The following is a 23,219-nucleotide window of genomic DNA, read 5'->3' on the forward strand; positions in this document are numbered from 1 at the left end:
CCTGCTGCCCACCCGTTGCTGGTATGTCTCACGGCAAAAATTCCGAGGTCGAGGGCTGCCTTATATGCCACCCTGATGATGGTGTTTCTTTGGTTTCATTCGGTACTGGCACGTTTGTGGTAGGGTAGTCTCTGCGATATCCGGATTATGATTAGTGGCTGTGTGAGCCTTATGGTTTCTAGTTCTGTCGATATTGATATTTGCTTGGTTCGTCGTTTTATAATGTCGGCGTTTTATTAAAGATTTTTCTATGTTGGCGATTGGGAGACCGGGCTTGCGCCTTGACGCTAAGCCAAGTCGAGCATTCTTATGAAATAATGAAGTCATACTTCTAGCGAAGTTTCACCCTGGACGAAGAAGGAAAGGACTTCTCTTTCGACGTGGCCCTTCTCTCCACTCGGCCGTAGTGTCATTATTCCCCTGTCCACATTTCAGTTGCCATTCGCCGCTGCGCCAGATTAGAAATTCAGGCGAACCGTTGCATCTGGCTGCCTCAGTCCTAGCTTCCGTGTGGCAGCAGTGACGTATTTCCGCCAACGCTTCATGAGCACGGCTGGTAGTGGATCGCTAGCAGCCCCCCCCCCAAAAAATTTACAAATGAGCTCAATAACGCTATCGTGTTTAAAATCCACCTGTCGAGATTTCGGCACGCGTTAAATGTCCCCAGCTGGTTTTTTATTTGTAGCACTCAACTACGGCACATTCACACTTAAAACTGCGCATTCGGACGGGACAAGGAAAAGAGGGCGCAGACTCGCAACTAGTTTATAAAATTATAAACTAGTTGTGAGTCTGCGCCCGTCCTGTGCCTTCTTTTCCTTGTCCCGTCCGAATGCGCAGTTTTAAGTATGAATATGAAACAACTAACCCAACAACGTGCTTTACGGCACATTTAATCGAATACATATATCCTCAGTGCGCAAAAACGTCAAAATTTGAAAAACGAAACTAATATCCCATTCCTAAAGAAAGTTGAGAAAAGCGCGAATGCTTTTCAACATCCAAAATGCGTCAAAAGTGCGTCAGAAGCTTTCCTAAAAGTTCATCCAGCCTTCCCATAAAGTGCGTCCATACAATCGTTATACCTTGAAAGACCCAAATCGCAAACGAAGGACAAACCCATGCGGCGATTTTCCACGCAGTAAGTTAACGCATATGAGAACGATGTAAATGTATACCGATGCGTGGTTTATGAGATAAAGGTATACTAGTGTACTACTTCTTCATGAAGGATGTATTGTCTTTGTATTTATAAGTTATAACTTTTTCGTCATTTTCAAGTAACCGTATTGACACAATGGAAGCGCGGTCTCATGCACACACCATGTCTCGAGAGAGGTTGTCAGAGGTTTTCGGACGACCAACCGGACATAGGGGAAATCTATTAGTTTTTTGACAGAACGCCATCGTCCCACAAAGAAAGCTTTCGCTTTAAAATCTCCCCCCTCTCAGAGTTCCTAACACGGTTACTATGTTTTATTCTGGTTTGATTTGATTATTATTGCACGCTAAGTATCATTGTTTCTAGCTTTTCTATTACATCCTTGCCTAACTTTTACGCCATTCCCGTCGTCTGTTTGGCGCATATGATAGCTTCGCCGCGGCTCACAGGCTTCTATACGTTTCAAGGCACTACCAGGTCTCTTCTTCGGCTTTTACCAGTTTTACTTGATTGTTTTTTTAGGTTGTATTACTTCTAGGCGGTGCTTCTATTGTGCCAAGGCAGCATGATTAGTAAGTTCGCAGATGGCATGAGGGGATTTTTTTTATATCGTCTCATTTATTTGGGGCCTACATGTACCGTGTACTTGTATCCACCATTCCATAGTGTTTTTTAGACATTATTTTGTTTCAGGATAGTACCCAAGCCTTGTTCTTGAACGGGCTCTTTGTTGCATTACATTCCCTTCTTCCCTGGTCTTCTTTTGTCATTCTCGTGTACGTTATCGATTGGAGTTTCTTTAAGACGTCGTAACGGAGCTCAATTGCTTTCTACTGTTGTCCTTTATTTTTCTCTGACTTTTTTCACACCAAAAACATGGCGCTCATGAACACTGTGGCATGCTATCGGAACCTTTCTTTTCTAAAGAACCGTCTCACACACCCAAAATATAAAACTAAGCAAATTTATAACATCCGAAGACGAAGTGGCAAAACCGAGTGTCCTCGCCTTTTAGCGCCGACCCGGAAACCATTTTTCTGTGGGTCGTTCCATCTTGACGGAAGGCGGTAAAAAGATGACGAAAATAACGAAAGTGTTTCATCCCTATCGTCTCGACCCAAGCTCAGTGCAGAGCTTCACGAGCGCATGAGAGGCTAACGGACTCAAAACAACAGAAGAAATCTTTGGTACCAGAGACGTACCTGCGGTTGCATGAATGGAAAGGGGTCGCTATTCCTATCCCTGGGCGGCCATTTGGAAGTTTGAAGGAAACGTGTAATGGCGACGTCTCTTCGACTGTCGATGGAGCTGGGGAAATTTAAATAAGCCGAGTAGGAAAAGAAAACCGTATAGAGAAGTACAAGTTAAGAACCACTATAGCTTATGTAGTGTATCACTCAGCCAAAGCGACGGGCCCGTGACGTCAACGTGCACGTTTTGAAAATTAAAAAAAGAAAAAAGATTGCGCTCAATGCATGACATCGTCTGCTTTTTCTCACCTAGTGATTTCATCATTGCTGAAGTAATTTATATGCAGATCAAGTAAAAAAATCATGAACACAACAACGTATCACGTTCAAGATACTCTCAGTAACGCACTCCTTGAGCCGCGCGGAGGAGCATCCGGCTGCGGCGACGAGTCCCAGGGGCAACCTTCGTTTTCGTTCTTAAACCCTACCCGACTATATGGAATAACATCTCGGAGTACAGCAGCGCTCGTGCTAATTTATTTGACATAGTTCAAGCATTCAATTTTAGCGTGGAACGTCCATAGGCTACTCGACGAGTAATTTCATGGCGCGGTGCTTTTCTCTTTCTTGGTAGAAATTGAAATGAGCTAATGTGGAGAGTGAAACGATGATAGTTGAGGGGAGTCACTTACCGGAACGTTACACCAAATTGGTGTAACGTTCCGGTAAGTGACGTAACAGCTTTTGCCCGTCGCTATGGGCGTCACGGTTGCTAGGACGCAGTGCACGATGGGAAATGAGTGTGTAATTTGAAATCAGTACGATTAAATGAGCACTGCGCTGCCGTAGTTACCTTCGTTGCGAAGTAATGGCTGCGTGCCGTCCGTTTCTGTAAACCTCGCGGTTGCTAGGATGCATTGCATGTTAGGGGTTTAGCGCGTAATTGGAAAGCAAACAAATGTCCGCGGCCCACTCAAAACAGCCACAAAGGCCGGGACAGGCTGTTTAAGCTAAACACTTAAACGCCATCTTGCGTAACGACCAGTTGACAACGTTCCGGGATCTGATTGGGATCTATGGCGAAACGCATTCTCCCTACACGCTCCCTGGTGTGGAAAGATTGATACGTCTAGCAAATAAAGTATTATATTGTTTTTTCTGAGACTTCGTTTCACCGATCGACAGACTGGGGGAACGCGGGGCGCCAACGTAGTCCAAGTATACGTGGTGATCCGATTTTGTCGTTCAGCTCCTTGCCAAATATAGAGCATGGTCTTTCCTTTTTTTTGCTCCGCTTTAAGGAGAAAGCTTGCGAACGGCTCCACTTCCGGGCATACGTTCAATAATTAATCCTTCAATGTCGACGCCGACGAGTTATTGCTAGCCCAACCGCGCACGGAGGCTAAATGGGCGGAAATTGTCGATCACGTCATTGCTTGTGTGTTGGCCTCGGTTTCCCCTCCATTCTTTCTTGTCAACTTTTCCCCGACCGAAATGATTGCGGCTTCGAGGAACCACTCACGTCTGTACCGTGTTTGCTGATGTTAATAAAACAAACCTCCAGCTCTAAAGGTCTTGGAGTTAGCAGGATACAGTATGAAAGGGAAATAAAGGCTCTTAAGCGCCACCTCTCGAATGGAGGATGAAACAAAACGTCACTCGACCATATTCGGAACTTCGTTATATATTAAAATACTGTGAGAAGGAAAACTTGGATAAGCCCAAGGAGTCATAAAACATCAATTGTGATAGGAGTAATGCTTATGGATAGCAAACGAACATCCCATATCAGAGTACAAACTCGTGTGGATGACGTCCTAGCTCGAGTTACGAGGAACAAGTGCACTTGGGCTGGGCCAGAGTCCTTCAATGCTTTACTGGTCACGAAACTTCGGCGCTCGTTTCATATAGGGACCGCGTGCGCCACTACAGGCGCCACCGCCGCACGAAGGTCATCCCGCCGCCGCGCGCGCGGCGTAGTGGCCAGCTCTTGGCGTGCAAACGCTTGCTGCTTTTGGTGTCTGCGCGCTGATTAAGCGTGTTTTTTTTTCGTTGTAGTTAGCGATGAATAGTCCAGTCATTGGGTATATCACCTGCCTTCAATGGGTTTTATTTTTCGAAGTAAATTACCGTAGAATTCGGCCGCGAACGGCAGCGGCTTCTGTGTGCTCTGGCACAAGAACTGCGCCGTCGTGTTTACGGATTTTTAAATCTACATTGCTTCTTTTCTTACAGCAAATTTGTAATTACCACATATACGGTAGCTGTGTAGTCACGGACAGCTGTGGGCCTATCAATAATACAATAAAAAAACAAAGAAACCAAGTACGTGTCGTTCAGACTACGCTTAATGAATCCGTTCATTGCTCTGGACGCTAAAAGAGATATCCCAATAGTATTGTCGTTTCGATGAATGGGAACGTACTTGAGAACATCTAAAAACGCTGCAGAAACGCGAAGGATCAAAACACGAAGAGATAAATGTTGCACCATGTGTCTTTCTGCATTCACGATTTGCAATACTTGCAAAAACAGCAAGCGAAAAAAAAACAATAAAACTGATTTTATCACGCGCAACAAAAAATTTCAATGTTAGGAAGGGAGACAAAAGAGCATGGTCCAGCATAAAAAAATTTATTTTTTCGCGCTGCGATGTGCAGCACACGGAAGAAACAGAATATTTACACGTAGCCAAGAACGAAGCAAAGCTTTTCTGAACGCAGCGAGCTAGCGATTTCCTGCACTACAAAAGACTAGAATGAAACACAAACGTCAAAGAAGCGGTCCGCAGTGTCACGTGCACAGATGAACGTCGACAAAGTGAGTTGCGCGGCGTTTGCTATGCATGCATTACTCACGGAACGTTATTAATTTGAGATCCATGGAAATAGGATCGAGAACATTGTCGAAGAAACAAAAAATCAAGTTAGCGACAAGGTGGCACCCTTTCCATATCCAACAATATTGCCAGACAGGACCTACGACATACAGAGCAAACGGGTGCTCTGGTTGAAACGCCAGATAAGAAATCGGAATCGGCCACACGCGGTTACAAATCAAACAAAACGAACCCTAAGGGATAATTTGCGGAAATATGAAATGTAAAAGCACAAGGACGTCCCTAAGCTTTTTTACCGGCGAGCCTGAGCACAAGGTAATACAAGTTTACAAACAGGTAATGAAGCACCGCTACAACCTGACTGATATGACAAATATCCGGCTTTAAGTTAGCCTTGTACAATTCTAGGTCCACGATGCTCTCAAAATGGTACATTGCTTTTCCCATTCTCACACACAGTGCATTTCCACACACTGTCGCACACTTATAATCGAAGCTGAAATCTCCCGTTGCTTGCCTTGGAATGGCGCGCCTCCAATTCTCGCGCAGCTGCCCTTCGCTCGGTCAACAGAACAAGGAAACATTTTTGTGGTATCGTTGTACAACAGACGACATCCCGGGACGCAACACATGTTCGGCATCGTCGTTGCACTACTTAAGTCGCATCACGAGAGCGCGATATGCACGTTACATTTTTTTCCCGCACAAAACAAACACAACTCGCCGCGGCTCCGCCGTTCGACCCAGCGCACCGCCGCCCGAGGAGTGACCTCAGTGAGAGGGTGGCGCCCCCGCGCGGCGGCCAAACGCAGCATATGAAGCTCTCCCATTGAGTTACGGAGCAGTTTCGTGACCAGTAAAGCATTGAAGGACTCTGGCTGGGCATACGGTGCGTAGAATCGACAACTCGTGGACCGTCAGGGTAAGAGTGGTTACTGAGGGGTCGGACTAAAAGTGGGAAAATACCATTTACTCGACGGAGGGATGGATTAAGACAATTGGGGAACAAAGACTGGACTACGGCATCGCGAGACAGTAATGGCTGGAGGAATATGGAAGAGTTTTTCCAGTGATGGTGATGAGGATGAAGACGATTAATTTATCTGAGTGGGAAAATAACACCCTCAAACCTGTTATTTGGCGGCGTGGAATCGTTGTAAACAGAACTGCGCTATGATTAGGTCGGGGAATTGGAACGTTTCTATCAGTTGTAAGGTAACGAGCCTCCTTTACGTGTGCTTTGAGTGAGTAGCGAGCATTATGAAATTTTCCGCGCTGTCACGCCCAAATAAAAGACAACCGCGAGCCTGATTTAATTTCTTGGAATGCTGCATAATTTCATATAGTACGCGCCTGGAAGTCTCTAATGGTTTATTGGACACTTCTTGCTGCGCATCTGTCAGTGCCTTAAAACGGGAGGTCGCTAGAGCCGTTGCGGTAAAGTGCAAGGTTTTCCTAATTCATCCAATGTGATTCCCGTGTCGTGCAATACATTTGGGGAGAAGGCGTTTGTTTACTCGTATGATCACGGATCAATGCCGAGGCCCGTCAGGCAGGAACCACCAACCTCCAGGAAGGCTTGGAAGGAACAGCATCTAACGATCATCACCCCGGTCGTCTTCCCTCGGGCAACCCCGAAAAAGGCTCTTCAAAGCAATTCGAGCGGCAAGGGCAGGTGGCACATGTTACCTCTTGATTGGGCAGGACGCACGGAATCGGGAACAATGGAGCCCCATCGCCTTAGGGGCAGTCTAATAAAGAAGGGTATACTTGCGCTTGCTTTCGAAACCTATACGCGCCGAGTTAACGTGATCAGCCGCTCGTCCCCCGGGGCAACGCAGGAAGGTAAATACGGTATACCACGACAGGTTATTTCCGCTTCGCTGCTTTGGCGCACTACATTGGTGAAACACACATGAGTGATACACACAGAGGAGGCATTCTCCTGTTATGCATTTGAGACGGGGAAAAAAGCTTACTGATATTCGAGATAAGGGTAGCCCGCAAGGGCTGAGCTTACGCCCATTCTTCTTTTTTTATTGTACTCCATGCATGCCGCAGGAGTAAGGGCTTCGGAGCACGGTAAGGGCGCAGATGAAACCGGTGCGTCCAGTACGACCTTGTTATTTCTCGCGGGCTGCCACGGTTTCCTTCAAGGAGAGCCGTATATGGTCTACAACGACGGCACGATGACACCACGGAGTCATAAAGAGGGATGAAGAAAAACACCAAACCGAATATAACTAAATTTAGTGGAGCATTCTTTAGTTTCGGTGGGTGCTGTAGATTTTGTTACAAAGTGTGGTTTTACTACACACGGAGTTTTCTTATAGCCCAAATAGCTTAACATTCTGCTCCTAAATCAATAAAAAATCTCAGTAGAATCACAAGCATCATCATCATCATCATCAACCACAACAACATCAGCCTCTATGCGCCCGCTGCAGGGAGAAGGCCTCTTTCAATAGTTCTCCAATTATCCCGGTCCTGTGCTAACTGCGATCAATTTGTACCAGCAAACTTCTTGATTCAATGTGCCCATTGAACCTGCTGCCGCCCCCTGCCACGCTTGCCTCCTCTAGGGATTCACTCGGTTACCCTTAATGACCAACGGTTATCTTTCCTTCGCATTATATGCCCTGCCCACGCCCACTGCTTCTTAATTTATACTAATATGTCCTTAACACGAGTTTGTTCCTTGACCTACTCTGCTCTCCTCTTGTCCCCTAATCTTACACCTATCATTTACCGTTCAATTTCCCTGTGAGTTGTCCTCAATTTGAAGTTATACCCATATAGTGAGCCACTGCAGCATAAGTAAGCTTTATACCGAACTCATTTATTTTGCAAATCCCCCATAACGCAACAGTCAAGAACCAATCGTGAAGATATATGTGCCGTGTCAAATTTTGATGGCTGACTAAAATGGAGCAGAAGAGTCACGTGTGGTACACGCCATATCCAGGGCATAATAGGAAAGCAATCGTGTAGCCCTTTGCAGTGAACATAAGCTAGGATTTTCAACAAAGTATACATAACATATTACTACCACATTTGTAGCTCATTCACGATAAACTAGAAGAAATTTCAACAATTCATCTTAGAAAAAGATAGTTTAAATGGTACCACATTGTTTTTTCTACAAATTGCTTGTATTACAGTAAACGATTAGATTGTAGAACGTTTTGGATGGTACCACATGTCGCCATTAATGTTCCGCGGTCTCGACGAGTTGACTATAGCAGGGTACATGTCTTATCAAATAATGTTCCGCGGTCTCAATGAGTTCACTATAGCACGCTTCATCCACCCGTAGTGGTAACACGGTCACATGAGGAGCCGACGTTTACGTCATTATAACGGTAGTTCTCTATAATGGGATTTCCATTAGGCGGTTTATACTCCTTACAGATTTAGTCAGCGACCCATAGGGGCTGCGCGACAGCGAATACGGCCCGACCTTTTCAAGACCTCTTAGCTCGTTAGCGCGGGGACGAAGCCTCTTTCATACGCACATAGGCGATTTGTGAAATGAAAGCTAACCCTAGAATATATATATATATATATATATATATATATATATATATATATATATATATATATATATATATATATATATATATATATATATATATATATATATATATATATATATATATATATATGTTTGCCTCCTTCTTTTCATCAACTCCAAGAAGGAGGAGGATTACAATGGTCGACAGCGAACCGGATTTTGAAAAGGAAGACGTAGTCTCTTCTTCAAGGCCGACCAAATGTCTGAAAACGCGGATATTTCCCTCAACGAAAGGCTCTCGGGAGAACGTTGGACGGCTAGTACGCGATAGACTTTTAGGATAACAGAAAGTAAAAACGCTTCTAGAAAAAAGTGAGAAAGAAAACAGAGGTATAAAAAACACTGATTGAAACGGCATTTTCGTGATAGAAGACTTCGTTTTACTAATTTCCCTTCGAGTAGCGGGAAACGGCTATTGAGGCTGACGAAAACATTTCTTGTCAACGCGGCTGCAAGAATTTGGTTACTATTCAGTGTTTGACAGCAAAAAAAGACTTCATTTCGAAAGACGCCATTGAATAGGGAGCACGACTAAAGTGCGGGACGGATTTACAAGACAAAACGCGGGTTCGTAAAGCCTTTTGAAACAAACAGACGATGGTTGTTACTGTTTAGATACTTTTGTGTGTTTTTTCTTCAGTTTTTTGTAAATTTGCCTCTCGTAAACCGTAAAAGGGAATAGGTATTAAGGCGCAGAAATTTCGCTCGTAAAAAGGACGGCCAATTCTTTATTCACTATAGGGTGTCCGAAGTGGGAAAGTTTCACCTCATCCATGTGCGTTAGCAGTGGACGTTAGACCACTGGAACGGCCCTCGCAATTAGCATTCGAATTGATTTGCGCATAAATACAACAGCCACGAGGTAAGGCGTTGCGAATAAACCTGCTGCCTCAAAGCTGACTGATGTGCGGAACCAGGGAGTATATGCTTTCGGTTTGCGGCCCACGTTTTTTTTTTTTTTTTCATTTCATGTAGTTCGCGTCATGCTCGCAGGTGCCATGCAGCTGGCATATTTAACCTTCATATTTGCGCCGTACTTTCCGCAATGTCGTTTTACATTACTAGGAAGAATGGTGAGGAAATGTGGACAAGGTTCAGTGGGTTCGACTACATTTCCTATTGTTATAAAGTATCGCCAAAAGTGAGTGAGCGAGTGAGTGAGTGAGTGAGTGAGTGAGTGAGTGAGTGAGTGAGTGAGTGAGTGAGTGAGTGAGTGAGTGAGTGAGTGAGTGAGTGAGTGAGTGAGTGAGTGAGTGAGTGAGTGAGTGAGTGAGTGAGTGAGTGCTACACTTTATAAAAACCAGAGTCCATAAGGCCCTAGACGGTAGTAGGGATTGGGGAGGGGGGCTAAGCAGGGAAAGGTCATAATTCGCACAGTGGGTTCAGCAAAGTTTATCAAAAACAACAGTTCCTGTCATAGTCTTACTTACAAAGTACCCACAGTTTTATCAGTCAGTTTCACTCAATAGGCGCGATTTACACTGCGGACATTCAGGGAGGATAGATAGGGTCAGTCCGGAAAAGACGGTCACACCAGCACTTTGTAGAGACAACTCTCAAGCGCAATTGAATGATTAATTCTAGAGTAGCGGAACTGTCGTGTACACGCCTGATATGTTCCAGTTCAGTTGCGGATGCGGTAACACGAGTTAAAAGCTGATGGCGGCGATAGGCGATAACTGCACGGACTGAGGACACACGCGATTGGTGGGTAGTGACCATGAAGCCTCTGGTGCGCCACACTGAGGCACAGGTGAACGCCGAAGAGCGCGCCGCATTGTGCAAAATGTAAGGAAGGGGGGGGGGGGGAGATGCTGCGCGTAAGAAGAACTATACAGGACTCGGTATAGAGACGGTACAGGTGGAGAGAACTATAGTGTGGGGCTTAAACCTCCCGCCTCCGTAGATGTTCATGCTGCACTGTGCACGCCGCCATGTGGGAAAGCCAAGTAACGAAAACCAAGCTTACATCGATTCTTTTAAAGTCGTCTTCGCCTTTAAGCATAAGAGCAAAGCTGAGAAAACCATTTTGCGGAGGCAATATAAGCCGTCATATCAAGATATGGAGGCCCGGCTACTTTTTTTATGTTATGAATTCTTTTCCATACGCTGCACATCGTTCGTCTAGTCTCGCTGTGCCACCGCATATGATCTGCGGGATACAAGCCATTGACAGCTTCGCTTTAAAAAAAGCTCGATTAGTGCCCGGACGATGCCTGAAGACAAACTATAGGGCGGGAGAATAATGAGCACTGTCTTTCTTCCATCTTCCTAGGATAAGTCAGTGTACGAAGGGTCGAAAAAAATGAAGGAAGCTCACACAAACGCGTAAGACTTGAAGGTAGCGAAGTTGTACGAAATCTCCACGACCATAATGACGGGGTAAGTCCACGATCGCAGCTGATTTGCTTTTTCTACGCTGCCGCAGCGACCTTTACTCCATCTTTGTTGCTATAACCGACAAGAAGGACGAAATCGAAGTAGCAGAGCGAATGGACGGCACACGCGCACTTAAACTAGGCGCGCACAGTTGCGGCCTGTACCTTATCACGTGTTCTTTGTCGAACAGGTGGCGTGATTACTCTCGCCACAGTCGTAGCCGAGTAAGGCGACTGACTCTCGGGTACTAATTCACGGTCGCAGTAGAGTGGGTAAGACGACTGACTGTAACTCCGTTGATCTACCAGGTACGGTTTCGTGCTCTGCGGTGCCGGTTATTTCTTTTCGTTATGCTGTTATACGACGTTTTGTGAAAGGCCGGAATAAACGAAGTACTAAATACTAAACTCTTTCGCTGTTAAAAAAGAGTTCTAGTAGTGCCCGGATGATGGCTGAAGAGGAACTATAGCGCGGGAATAAAATGAGCACCGCCTTTCTTCCAGCTACCTGGGAAACGCCAGGATACGAAGCCTCGAAAGAAGAACGAAACGTCGCTGTGACGGTAAACAGCGAACGAATCGGATGCCGCAACAGCGAAGGTCCGATGAGTTCATCAGAAACATCTTGCACTACGACTCGTCCCAGGAGAGCGCTGTTTGTCGTATTGATCTTAGCCGCTGCTGCTGCCGAGCGCCGTAGGGTGAAAGGTAGCGCTCGGCTGCGCTACTGTGTCTGTTTGCGCGGCAAATAAGGCGACTCTCGCGTGAAGGGCCTGGAAAAAACGAGAACGAGACGTAAATAGCTTGTCGGAGCAGAAGCGAAAAGCGACACGCTATGCTCCCATCCAAACGTGCCGCCCTTGGAGTACGTTTAGTGTTCTCCAGAACATTGTGGGCGGGAAACGAGTGGTGAATTGAATTTCGTTGTCTGTCGCCGGGAGAGATGTGAAAATCGTTTGCCTTGTGCATTGCGCTTCGATATAAGATAGCGACTTTGCGCAACACATGCTCGCGAACGCAGAAAGGCGCTAGGGTGAGCTCGAGTAGAAAATTTATAACGTGACTTTAAAAAAACTCCATTCCGGCAGTCGATGCAGTTTAGAGCGAAAACTGAATAGGAGGTATCGTAGGGCGCTCTGGTGACATTTTGGTGGTGGTACCGTTATTGTGGAGGGGAAAACGAGATGTTCCTCGTAGTAGTAGTAGTAGTAAGTATTGTTGAATAAGGCGGACTTAGCCTTGCATAGCTGCCGGCAATTGCTCCGCCTAATCGTCCCCAATACCATATCAAATCTCTCAAAGTCATAACACATAACTTAGTTCCTCGGTCATTTGGGTCACCTTGAAATTTGCGCCTAACATTCGATCGGTGTGACGCAGTAGGTGCAGCCTGAGTTTTCTCAGGTAGCCTCTGCATTGTTTAAGCGTGATACTTTGAATAAACCTTGTAAAAAAATCAACAGGTGGATGGCTCGTAAAAATGACGAGCAAGGTAGAGCATGATCGACTATCCACTAGGTATACAATCGCGCAGCCCGAAGAAAAAACATGTCAAAAACAGCATTCCAGCACGGCGTCATGATTTACAGATCGAGGGCTCGTCTGAAACATCTTTTTAGGCTAGTGATCGATACGAAAATGCCTGAAGTCAATTCCCAAAATGTAAATTTTATGTACGAACTCCATATAACGACGTCCCTCCCACCAACTGATGTCACCAGAGGAATAAAAACGCGGGTAATCACCTCGCACTAAAGGCTTGCTGAAGGATAGGATTCAGATGCGTTTGTTGTTACTGTTTACTTATTCACACCACGACGGGACAGCCCTCCGTGCAATAAAATAAATTGGGAATACAACACTACTCGTGGATATTTTTTCTTCTCGGCGGAACGCATGTCTACCAGGCACGCAGTGACTCTTGCTCAGTTCGTACGGTTAAGCGAGGGAGTTTAAGCAGTCGTCTGCTTTATATGCAAGCTTGATTTTGCTAGGCCAAAGAAATATCCGGTGGTTCGGTGTATCCAGATAATTCCTCCGCCGCCACCCCGTGTGCGTGCGCGAAACAAAACCAGGTTGGAGAGGAGTTAGAAGGGAGGGAAGAGAGATTGGCTGGGTGTTTATAGATGACGTAGCCCCACTCTCGCGTCTCCCGACTCCGGTAAGTGGGAACGGTGCTTCAGAGGGAACAAAAAGGAGTCTCTCTCGCAGCAAAGCGCGCGCAGCGATCTACTACAACAGCGGGGAGGAGCAGCAGCGGTGGGAACGGATCTGCGTGTCGCAGCTTCGCTGGTACGGAGTGCATGGGTGAATTTGTTTAAAGGTATACCTCGACAGGACTGCTGTGCTGTTAACTCTGTGATCGATCGACACCATCGGAATAGAGCACGCTGCAACTCTTCAGGCGTTATGGTTAGTTATGGTTAGGGGTAGGACTTATCCTGGATAGAAAAGTCGCGAACGTTTCTCACCAATTTGCTCGCTCAACTGCTAAACAATGTTTTAGTCCTGTGGATTGTAGCGTCGCTCGAATGTGTAGACCTCGCTTTAACGTGGTGAAGTTAAATGGCGTGACGCACGTGCGCCACTTCGAATTGATATGGGGCATTCTTTCAATAAGTGCTACAAGCATTTAGATTGTACGCACTCTGACTTTACAGTTATTACACTAAACTAGAAAGCGTCGTCTATGGTGCTTAACGAAACATAGCTGATTGGAAGACGTGCGTAGCTTACCGGACGCTGCCTTTTTCATACAAAGGGCCACTTAACGCTTTCGCCTAATTATATGAGAATGCTGCTAATAGTCTGAAAAGCGTGCATTGTAATGGCTGCCTAGTGTATTTTATAACGGGAATAGAAGCCCAGTACACCTTTTACAGTCTGCGAAAAAGCGCTCGGGAACCGCAAGTCACAATCGGTTCGTAAGGTCGCTTGATTTTGAGATCATGGCCTGATATTTCTATCAGCACTTGCGCGTCTTTATTTTGCCCTCAGATATCTTTTCCAATTTTTCCCTCACTTTTAAACGTGATCGCGTGACCACGCCAACCTATTTAAGGACCATCACTCGACAGTACGGAATCGCCGCGGGTGGCTTCACCACAACGCCCCACTGCGACCAATCAGCTTGATCAAATGCGCAAATATGGCGAATCACGAGGTGCAACATGCAATCAGAGTGGAGAATAGAAACTGCGCAGGGACAAAATGGCAGGTTGTGGATTACCGCTGTTGTCCCTGCGTAAATTCAATTGTCTTTTATCTTTTATATTTATTGGCATGCTCGTACTCGCCAGTCGTCAGCTTCGCACACTTGGTCACGGGGATAGGCCGCTCTGGAGCATGGTGGTTGAGGTGACTGTGTAAGACTCCCGATAAACACTATCACTTTTTCTTTCGCGCCTGGAAGCACTGCGAAAGCTAAAATTTTCACCAGCACGGAGCTGCAGTGTGGGATCACTGGTGACCAACCAGTAGTCACCCACCTGGACCCATTGATGACCCTCAGATAAGTCACTAGTTGCTCACCAACTTTTAAATAATAAACGAGCGCGAAAACAGTTCATCCCTGGCGGGCGGGGCATACATCTAGAAAACGCGTACAGAGCCCAACATCCTCACAAATAAAAAAAAGATTGCAGGTAATCTTTTTGAAGCCGGTCCTCGGGGTCCGAGCGTTGGCCGCATCTTCTTCAAGAACACGGGTGCACTGGCTTAGCTAAGCCGTATTCCGAGATCAGCTTCTCCGAAATATCGCTAACCAGCTAGGTACGTCTTAGTACTGGAAGGAGGGTGTCACGGGAAGGTTTCCTGGAAAAGCGGTAAGGTCATGCGCCCACGCTGTTTCCGTCGAGCTTGTAAAGATGATTGGTCGCTCATGTGTACGCTTGCTTGACACTATAAGTGGTTTTAGACTGCGAAGAAGGTGGATAACATGGTTGTAGAAACATTACTGGACAGAGAGTCTGGTGCGTCATTCACCGGCGCACAGAGGACACCTGGAATCGCCGGAGCTATGTACGGGAGGCCTGCATGTGTGTGCGACCTTTAAGGCCTTCCTGTATCAGAAAAGATGATTGTCATGGGATAAGTCTGCAAAAATAGGACTGGTCATTGTACCTTCCAGAACTTAAACCAAACGGGTTGGTGAATTCTCTGGCTTTGAAAGTGGATAGTATTTACTATGCTTTCCGCCCTTCATTTGACAGCACGGAATTGTGCTCTAGTTCTCTCTTAAGAAAACTGCAAAAGAGTTCGTTAAAAAGGGGAGTATTCGTAACGGCTAAAGGAAAGAAGGATGATAATGACAAAGCGTTCAGTAATGAACCAATTAAAGAAAAGAAAACGGGAATTAAAATGCAGCTATAGAAGATACTGAGCGAAATTTAGTTACGTACACAGGAACGCTAAATGCAATAAGCTGTTAAAGATTGAACCGGGAAACGCAGAAACCGTAGTGTGACATTTAAGGAACTCCATCGAAGTTGAGAAATATCCGGGCGTAATACTCAAACACGGTTTAATCTTAAGATACTTTCCAGCCTACCTGAAAGGTAATGAATAACTTCGAAGCAGCATTCTTACGCAGACGGCTATAACTACAGTCAGGGGTTTAGAAGTGGCTCTGCCATGGGCAGCAGGCAGCGGTGCATAATTTAACCATCACTGCCGCTGCATGGTATTGATGGCAGCAGTACGAGATCAGAGTTAGCGTTGCTCTCGAGTTATGAATAAATGATCGTCAGTACTGTTGATTTCGGTACGCGGCATTGGACCTGTGAGTAGCGGGATGAGTTTTGTTCGTGGTTATTGCAAAGCGTGGAGTAAACAAAAATGGCCGCGTATCTGCTCACCTTGCTTCAGTGTCGTCCTTCTGTCTTCTGCCGCCACAGCCACGTAAATATTCATCTTCTCTCAGCCGTCCACCCACTCCTGTCTTACTCCCCGCACGGTAAACTCGGTGAAGGCTTGCTTACGCCAATTCAAAATTCCCGCGTTGAGCTCCTCGCGTGGAATTTATTCGAAAAGATGCATTGCTGATGGACCTTTAATTCCGCCATGATGTGATGGGAGCCTATTTCTATTTTGTGGTTTAAATATTGTTTTGAATGCATTTTGTGTGTTTGCAATCGGACATTTTGCGTCCACGCCCATATTTAATTAAAACAACATGCAATCATGATTTATTTATTTGTGTCTCGCTTCAAATGTGCCTAATTTTTTATTTTGCTGACCACTTTTGATAAGTATGAATTATGCTACCAGATTTGCTAGTTTGGGAATGTTTTACCTGGGTGGGCATCTTGTTCAACAACTCTTTTATTTTCGTTCGGGCGGCGAAATAAAGGAATTAAGATTTTCGCATTTAAGAAGACCAACTAAGACTGTCGTCTTTAAAAGTTCAGGGCAATTATCGTGATAGTTTCTATCTCATTTCACAAGTCCTCCGTTACCAGTGGTTATTTAGCGAATTCAAGTGATCTACGTTTAGTATCTAAGGGCCTCTGCCGGTTCCATCGGCTGTTGCTGTTTTGTAGAAGCACGCAGCGGTAATAGCTCGGTTAATACAAATGTCCTGCTCACTAATGCAACGCATATCCTTTAAAGCATTAACCTATTTTTGGCCAGATGCCTGCCATAACCGTCGAATCTCTTATTCGGCTCTAGCGGGGTTAATTGTATATCAGGGATGTGTGGATCTTATGACAGATCTAAAATGCAAGACAACCGTTTAAATATTGAGTGAGACAATTGCTCAACGCATGCCCAATGAACGAGGTCCCACTCCAGGGAATCGATATGGGACCTCTATCTCTATAACAAATATTTCGTGCTATAATGAAGATTTGGTTTGAAAAAACAAGCAAAGTGTGCAAATGCCTGTAAAGACAAGAAAGTTGACAATTGCGGCATTTGGAGCTGGACTAGTTACGAAATGATGAAAAAAACGTACAAAGAAGGCCATAACCGAGAAAATTTTATGCTAATCAAAAAGGCGGAAAAGAGAAATATACAGAAAATTTTGTGCGCACGTGTACTTTTAGAAAACACTTCAGCAAACACACACATACACACACAACAGCTTCACGGCATGAGCTTTTCTCGCTGTCTGCCACGCTTCACTGATAACGGCCGGTAGAATACTGGGTTTGCCCCCATTCCCAAAAAATAAAACAAGAACAGGAGGTGGCGAAAAATAATAAAAGCGCTCCGTTCATCCTTGAAATTTGGGGCACCCGAGTGTGCAAGGACCAGCATCATTGATCTAACGACCGGAGAATATGGTCTGGTCTAGTCATCCAACCGTGCGTCGCGGAGCCAGACCAATCCAAGCCTGAAGGCATAGCGGGGGGAAGGCACCCGTATTTGCTCGTGTAATTTGTATTCCGCTGAATAAGTAACACCGGTCGTCGGTTTGCCGGTGCTTCGAAAAATGCGCGCTCCGGGCGCACACGTCTAGCGCGCAATAATAATTTCAGACCAGCAAGTGCGCTTCGCCGCCGTGCTTTTCCAGCATGTGTATGCGGGTGTTCTCATACGTGCTGCCTGTTTCCATCACCGTCCACGTTTTGAGGGAACTGGACAGACCGCAGGACAGACCGCAAAAAACGCGTGCATCCGCGCCCTGTAGAGGCTACTTCACCTCGTGCACGAAATTTCTAAGGAGAAGCCGCCGTTGTAACCGCTACTGCCCTTTTCCATTTTTAGTGAGACAGCCCTATTACCCTACCAGTGGCGGTTTCGCCGGAAATTCGTAAACCCTGCCTCACGACGACTCCTTTATGAAGCCTTTATTGTGAATAATGCCATATTTCTTGGCTCATAATTCGCTTGTGGAAATGTTGACGTGCTGCAGAGGGAACGGGCAGAGCGAGGATGCAGTGGTTCGGCGTTCGTCACAACGTCACGTTTTGATTGTTCTAACGTCCTCAAAAGGTGCTGGCAGCTCGACCTACAACCAGTCCAGCGTTCTTTGGCCTGTCGTTAAGCTCAGCGGCTAAGGTTATCCGTAAACACTGCATATAGGCCTGACGTCTCGCCTTTACATCTAACGTCGTTAGCCGGTAAACGCCGCGTGAAGTTATCATTGTATTTATTTTACTTCAAGCAGCAGGTGCCGTTTGACACACCAAAAACCAAAGCCTAACGTTATCCCCAAGCTCCTGGACTGTGGCGTATACCGTGCAGGGGCTATTTTTATGCTTTCAAAGTAATACGTACCCGAGTAGTGGCCCCTACCGGACGTAAGGAATCCAACGGCGCTTTTTATGAATCTGTTTAATGACACTCAAGGCTTGTATGCAGCCTACACACGGTATTTCGCCGCTGGCGCAGCCAAACTGCGCCTCATTTTTTCGTCATGTAGTACGTAGACCCGGGTCCTTAACGTTTTTTTTTTTTCTTGCAGGGGCCGTGAGCACAAAGCAAAAGCTCGGTTGACAAAAACAAACCGTTTTGTCCCGACAACAATGGTACCGGTTTCGCCGCTAACTTAAACAAATAGCAGAGATATGCAGGAAACGGATGAAGCAGTGGACAACTCTCCTGCCACTTCCTTCAGCCTCTCTATGACGCCACGGAACCTAGTTTGTGCGATTTGTGCCCACCCACCACTGCCACCACGAAGAAACCTGACTTGGAGGTTGTAGGGAGGACCTCTAGTTCCGCTTGATCGTATCACTTGAATGCTAAGGTGCAGTTACACACCGATAAATAGGTTTTTAGGGCTGTCTTTACTGCGTTACTGCTGACATTACTGCGTCACGGAGGCGTGGAATCCAAAAGTGCGTCAATGTTTCCATTATTCTGTTAGAAGGCCTTCTTTCGCGGCTAGAATGGAGATGAGTGAATTGCCTCGGTTTAGTTCTCTTAAAGCGAGCAAAGTTCACGGCCACTTTAAGTGCGCTGAACTTCGTGTTCTCTACGCCCCTATCTCTAATCATCGCCGTGTATTACAACGAAGCTGTTTAGCAATTCGTTGTTCCGGTGTTTCACAAAACCCAGTTAACCAGTATGAAGAATTCACCGGCACGGCAGGATTCGAACCTGTGTCTGGTAGATCAACAGAGTTGGAGTCAGTCGGCTTACCCACTCGGCTACGACCGTGACTTAATAACTGAGAGTCAAAGGGCTTATTAACTCGGCTGTAGCTGCACGGCACAGAACCCGTCATTGGGTCACGTTTCACCTGAGTGCGCCTAGTTTAAGTGTGCGCGTTCTGTGCGTTCGTTCTGCTCCTTCGATTTGCTTCTTCTTGGCCGTTATGGCAACGGACATACAGTAAATGTTGTTGCGGCAGATAAGAAAGAGCAAATCGGCTGCAATCATGAACTTGAACCGTCGTGATGGTCATGAAGGTTGCGTACAGCTTCGCTTCGCTACCTTCAAGTCTTACGCGTTGGTGTGAGCTTTTTTTCTTTCTACTCTGGATTTCGAAACTCGGAGTGCTTATTCGCCGCCATCGCTCGCACTGGGCTGTGATTTTCTTTTCCTTTCGTCCAGCGTAGCGCATCTTCTCACACGACGTCCTCTCGAAGGACCGCAACGGCTGCACCGGTAAAATAAGAACAACGCGTACAAACAAGACATCCATCGCCCGGCGGGAAGTATAAACAAGGGGCGAAGTGGTGAAAATATTATCCCACCTAATGGGCAGCTCCAATTCGCGAAAAAAAGAAAGAATCGATATGAAACGAAAAAAAAAAAGAAATCGCCTGGAAGACCGATATTGAAACATCCCGAGAAGGGGGGAGGTCTCTTAAAGCAGCAGTACGCGGGAAATGAGAAGTGGAAAATTCCCCCAGACAAGGAGAGGCGAGGTCAAAATAAGAATAAAGGATAATAATGAACACGAAAGGATCCGCCTGAAGTAAAGAACTCGTATCTTGGCGTTGGAATGGAAAAGAGGGACGTCGAAACGAAACGCGAGTGGCGACAGGGATGTGTCAGTGTTAAAGTCGATTTTCGGAGCCGCCTACCTGATTTGCTCTTCCTAGGAGTGGATAGAAAAATTGCGACCACTCTGCTGCACGTAAGATAAGCTTCGGTGGAAGAGGCTGTGGGATGAAACCGAGACAAAAAAGAATAGAAACATTTGGTAGTGCGGCCCAAGTCGCAGCGCGAGTGTGGTGCAAAGTTGACCTTTGGATCAATTGGAATACGGCTCACTATAACGAGAGATAACAAAAAATCGGTTGCGGTGAGGAAGATTCTAAGAAAAGGATATGGACGATGAGACGAGGATGAAAATGAATGAAGCTTTGTGTTCGAGGATGAGTCGAGGAGATACAATGGGTCGCGAGGAGAAATGAAGAACACGAGAGCGGATCAGAAAGCAGCTACGTCAGTGAAAACACGAAAGGACAAAAACAAGATTTGACAATGGCGCGCTTCCCGACTACCCCCGATGTATGGCGATATAAATATTCAAGCTTTGCGGTAAATACAAAAAGGGCTTGAATGCAAGATCACCTACAATTATAGTAAAAAAAATGCTAGAAAGCGACAACTTAGTTGGAATTGAGGGCAAAATTTCACACTATATAGTACATGTTTTGTTTTCAGGCACACCGTATTTTGCGCGCGCTCAGCTTGTGGGGAAGAGTTTTTGAAAGGCGGAACTGAATTTCAACGTGCATGGAACCGAGAAGAGGAAAGGGTTTTCTGCACAGTGCGTTGTGCCATTCGTCCCACACATTATGGACAAAGAGTTTTTGGGGCCCTTAAGTCTGCACAAGTCGACATGGCAGTCACGTTCCCTACCTTAATCTCCCTTAATTCCTTTTAATCTACTATAATACTTGATAATCTTTACCCTAATCTAACTAAATTCCTTTAAATCTTCTTTACCACTTCGTAATTCACCTTGATCCCAAGGTAAGTATAATCAGTATTATTTACTGATTAATTGACTCCCCATACCTGTAATCCCGCGTCAAAAATAATTAAGGTAGCGATGTACACCAATTATTCATCGAAGCGAATTTGAGGACGGCAAAGCCTTCTGATAATTTTCAACGCATGTTCGCTGTGCATGCCATTTATCGGTCGTTGCGAAACGCGGCTAGTAGCTGAACTTCCAAACCAAGTAACCCGTGCGAAATTTTCATCGCGCACGCCATGGTTCGTGATCTCAATTTGGTGTTTCGACCCCCGTACTTTCTTTATTTTTGTATTTGTATCGTATTCCTGGAATGAAGCCCGATGTGTGCACTTTTTTTTGTTTGGTAGAGGGTCTACAGCTGCGCCCAGGCGTAAAGAGCATACCTTTGCACGTTTACGCAATGCAATTGGATGCATTTCACTTTCCTCGGATTATCATGATCAAAGCGATGCCGCCTCCAGGCAATTCAGTGCTCCCATTTGAAGAGAGAGGTGTAGAAAGAGAGCGAAAAAAATGGCCTTTACATTTATTTTTAACTTCCCTCCGAGAGGCGGCCAGGAACTAGAGCATGAAGCGGAATGGAAAGACAGGGCCTGAAAAGGGGGGGAGATGGTAAACGAGATGTTTCATTGATCTGGTGCGTTATATTTGGCGCGGCCTACGGCACAAACAAAAGGCGAGCGGCATTAATAGGAGGAGAAGCTGGAAGTAGCGCTGTGACGATACCGTTGGCCTCACGAGAGGAAACGGGAGATCACTAAAAGAGGCTTAGCAGATAAGGAGGATGCCAGGGCGAAGGAGGGAAGACAGAACGCAGGTTTACAAGCAGCTACTGGTATGGGACAGTTTTCTTTTGCGAAACGTTTTAGTTCAGATTGAAAGAAGATTGGCGCTTTTATGGAACGCAACTTTGAGATGAGCGGACACAGAACATTACCAGCAATAAATAGGAGCAAACACTACAGTGGAAATCAAATATAAGCAAAAAGAGGAACATTCCTTGGTTTATATCTCTAGGCAACGAGAATTAACATTGCCTACAATCCATTATTTTTAAAAAGATAATACCGGCAGCTTTAAAGAGCCGTCAAACGCTAATTCCGAAGGTTAATGGGGTGAAAGCACCTCCCTCCCCTCTCCCTCCTATACTGCAATAAATTTTCCATGCTTCTTCTTCTTTTTGTTTTGGCTTTGCGTCTCGGCCGGAGCATACATCGAGCTGGATAAGCTGCTGTGGAGGGAATTCTTGACGCAGTGCGGTCCACGGATATGGGGAATCCGGGAAAGTACTGTCTTCGCTCAGAAAATGCCTTCTAAAGCATATGTACAACCCTACTGAGTGCTTGCTGTAGTTCCGAATACCACATTTTTGCATCCCAACATACCTATCGCTTTCTGTACAAATACGCGATCGCTTTAGCCAACGTTTTGAAATGCGCCCCAGTGTTCCCTTTAACGGTGGTCCGCACTGTACGTAAGTGTTTCGTCGCTAAGTACAAAATTTTTACATCACGCGCTGTGATAAAGAAGCCGCATCACCTGGACCAGAATCCGGGTCACTGGAAGGCTATCCTGATATGGTACCCCGTACCCGGGATGCATAATCACCTGAAGTGTTGTAGGGGAAGCCGAAAAGATAGTACATGCTTCTATTTTATATGCTGAGTATAGTGTAGTTCAGAATAGCATAGCATAGCATAGTAAAGTGTACTATAGCACAGTATATTATAGTATAGGATATTATATTACAGTATAGTATAGCAAAATATAATATAGTATCAGATGGTAAAGTATAGTGTAGTATTTTGCATTGTTTTAAAGCCTACTGCTAGGTCGAGAAAAATATTATCAATGTGTGCCGTCGGCAAATGAAAAACACACGCAAAATAATGCTCTCCTTACATAATCGCAAAAACATAACGTTATCGCGAAAACAAAAATAAAGGACGGCAGATTTCAAGAAATAACAAATCAACCCGCCCAGCCCTGCGTGTTATCCGCCTTCAAACGTACTATCTGTGTGGCTTTCTGAGTTTCCGTACACATATAAACTGCATTGAAAACAACAGAACATCCCGAACGACGTTTTTGACACGGCAAGACTACGATTGAAAGAAAAACACAAACAAATAGGGTTTCATGGATGGTGATTCAACCGCAAGTCACAAGAGGCTTGGGTTCCTCTTCGAA

At 45.6% G+C, this 23,219-nt stretch overlaps 1 pseudogene; it reads right to left on the bottom strand.

Moving 5' to 3' along the window:
• Positions 1 to 16,054, bottom strand: part of LOC144160089 (uncharacterized) — a 31,890-nt pseudogene extending 15,836 nt beyond the window's left edge.
• Positions 16,055 to 23,219: the final 7,165 nt, after the last annotated feature.

Source organism: Haemaphysalis longicornis, unplaced genomic scaffold (assembly GCF_048455015.1).
Source record: "Haemaphysalis longicornis isolate Haplotype H1 unplaced genomic scaffold, Haemaphysalis longicornis Haplotype H1 scaffold_10, whole genome shotgun sequence".
NCBI lineage: Eukaryota > Metazoa > Arthropoda > Arachnida > Ixodida > Ixodidae > Haemaphysalis > Haemaphysalis longicornis.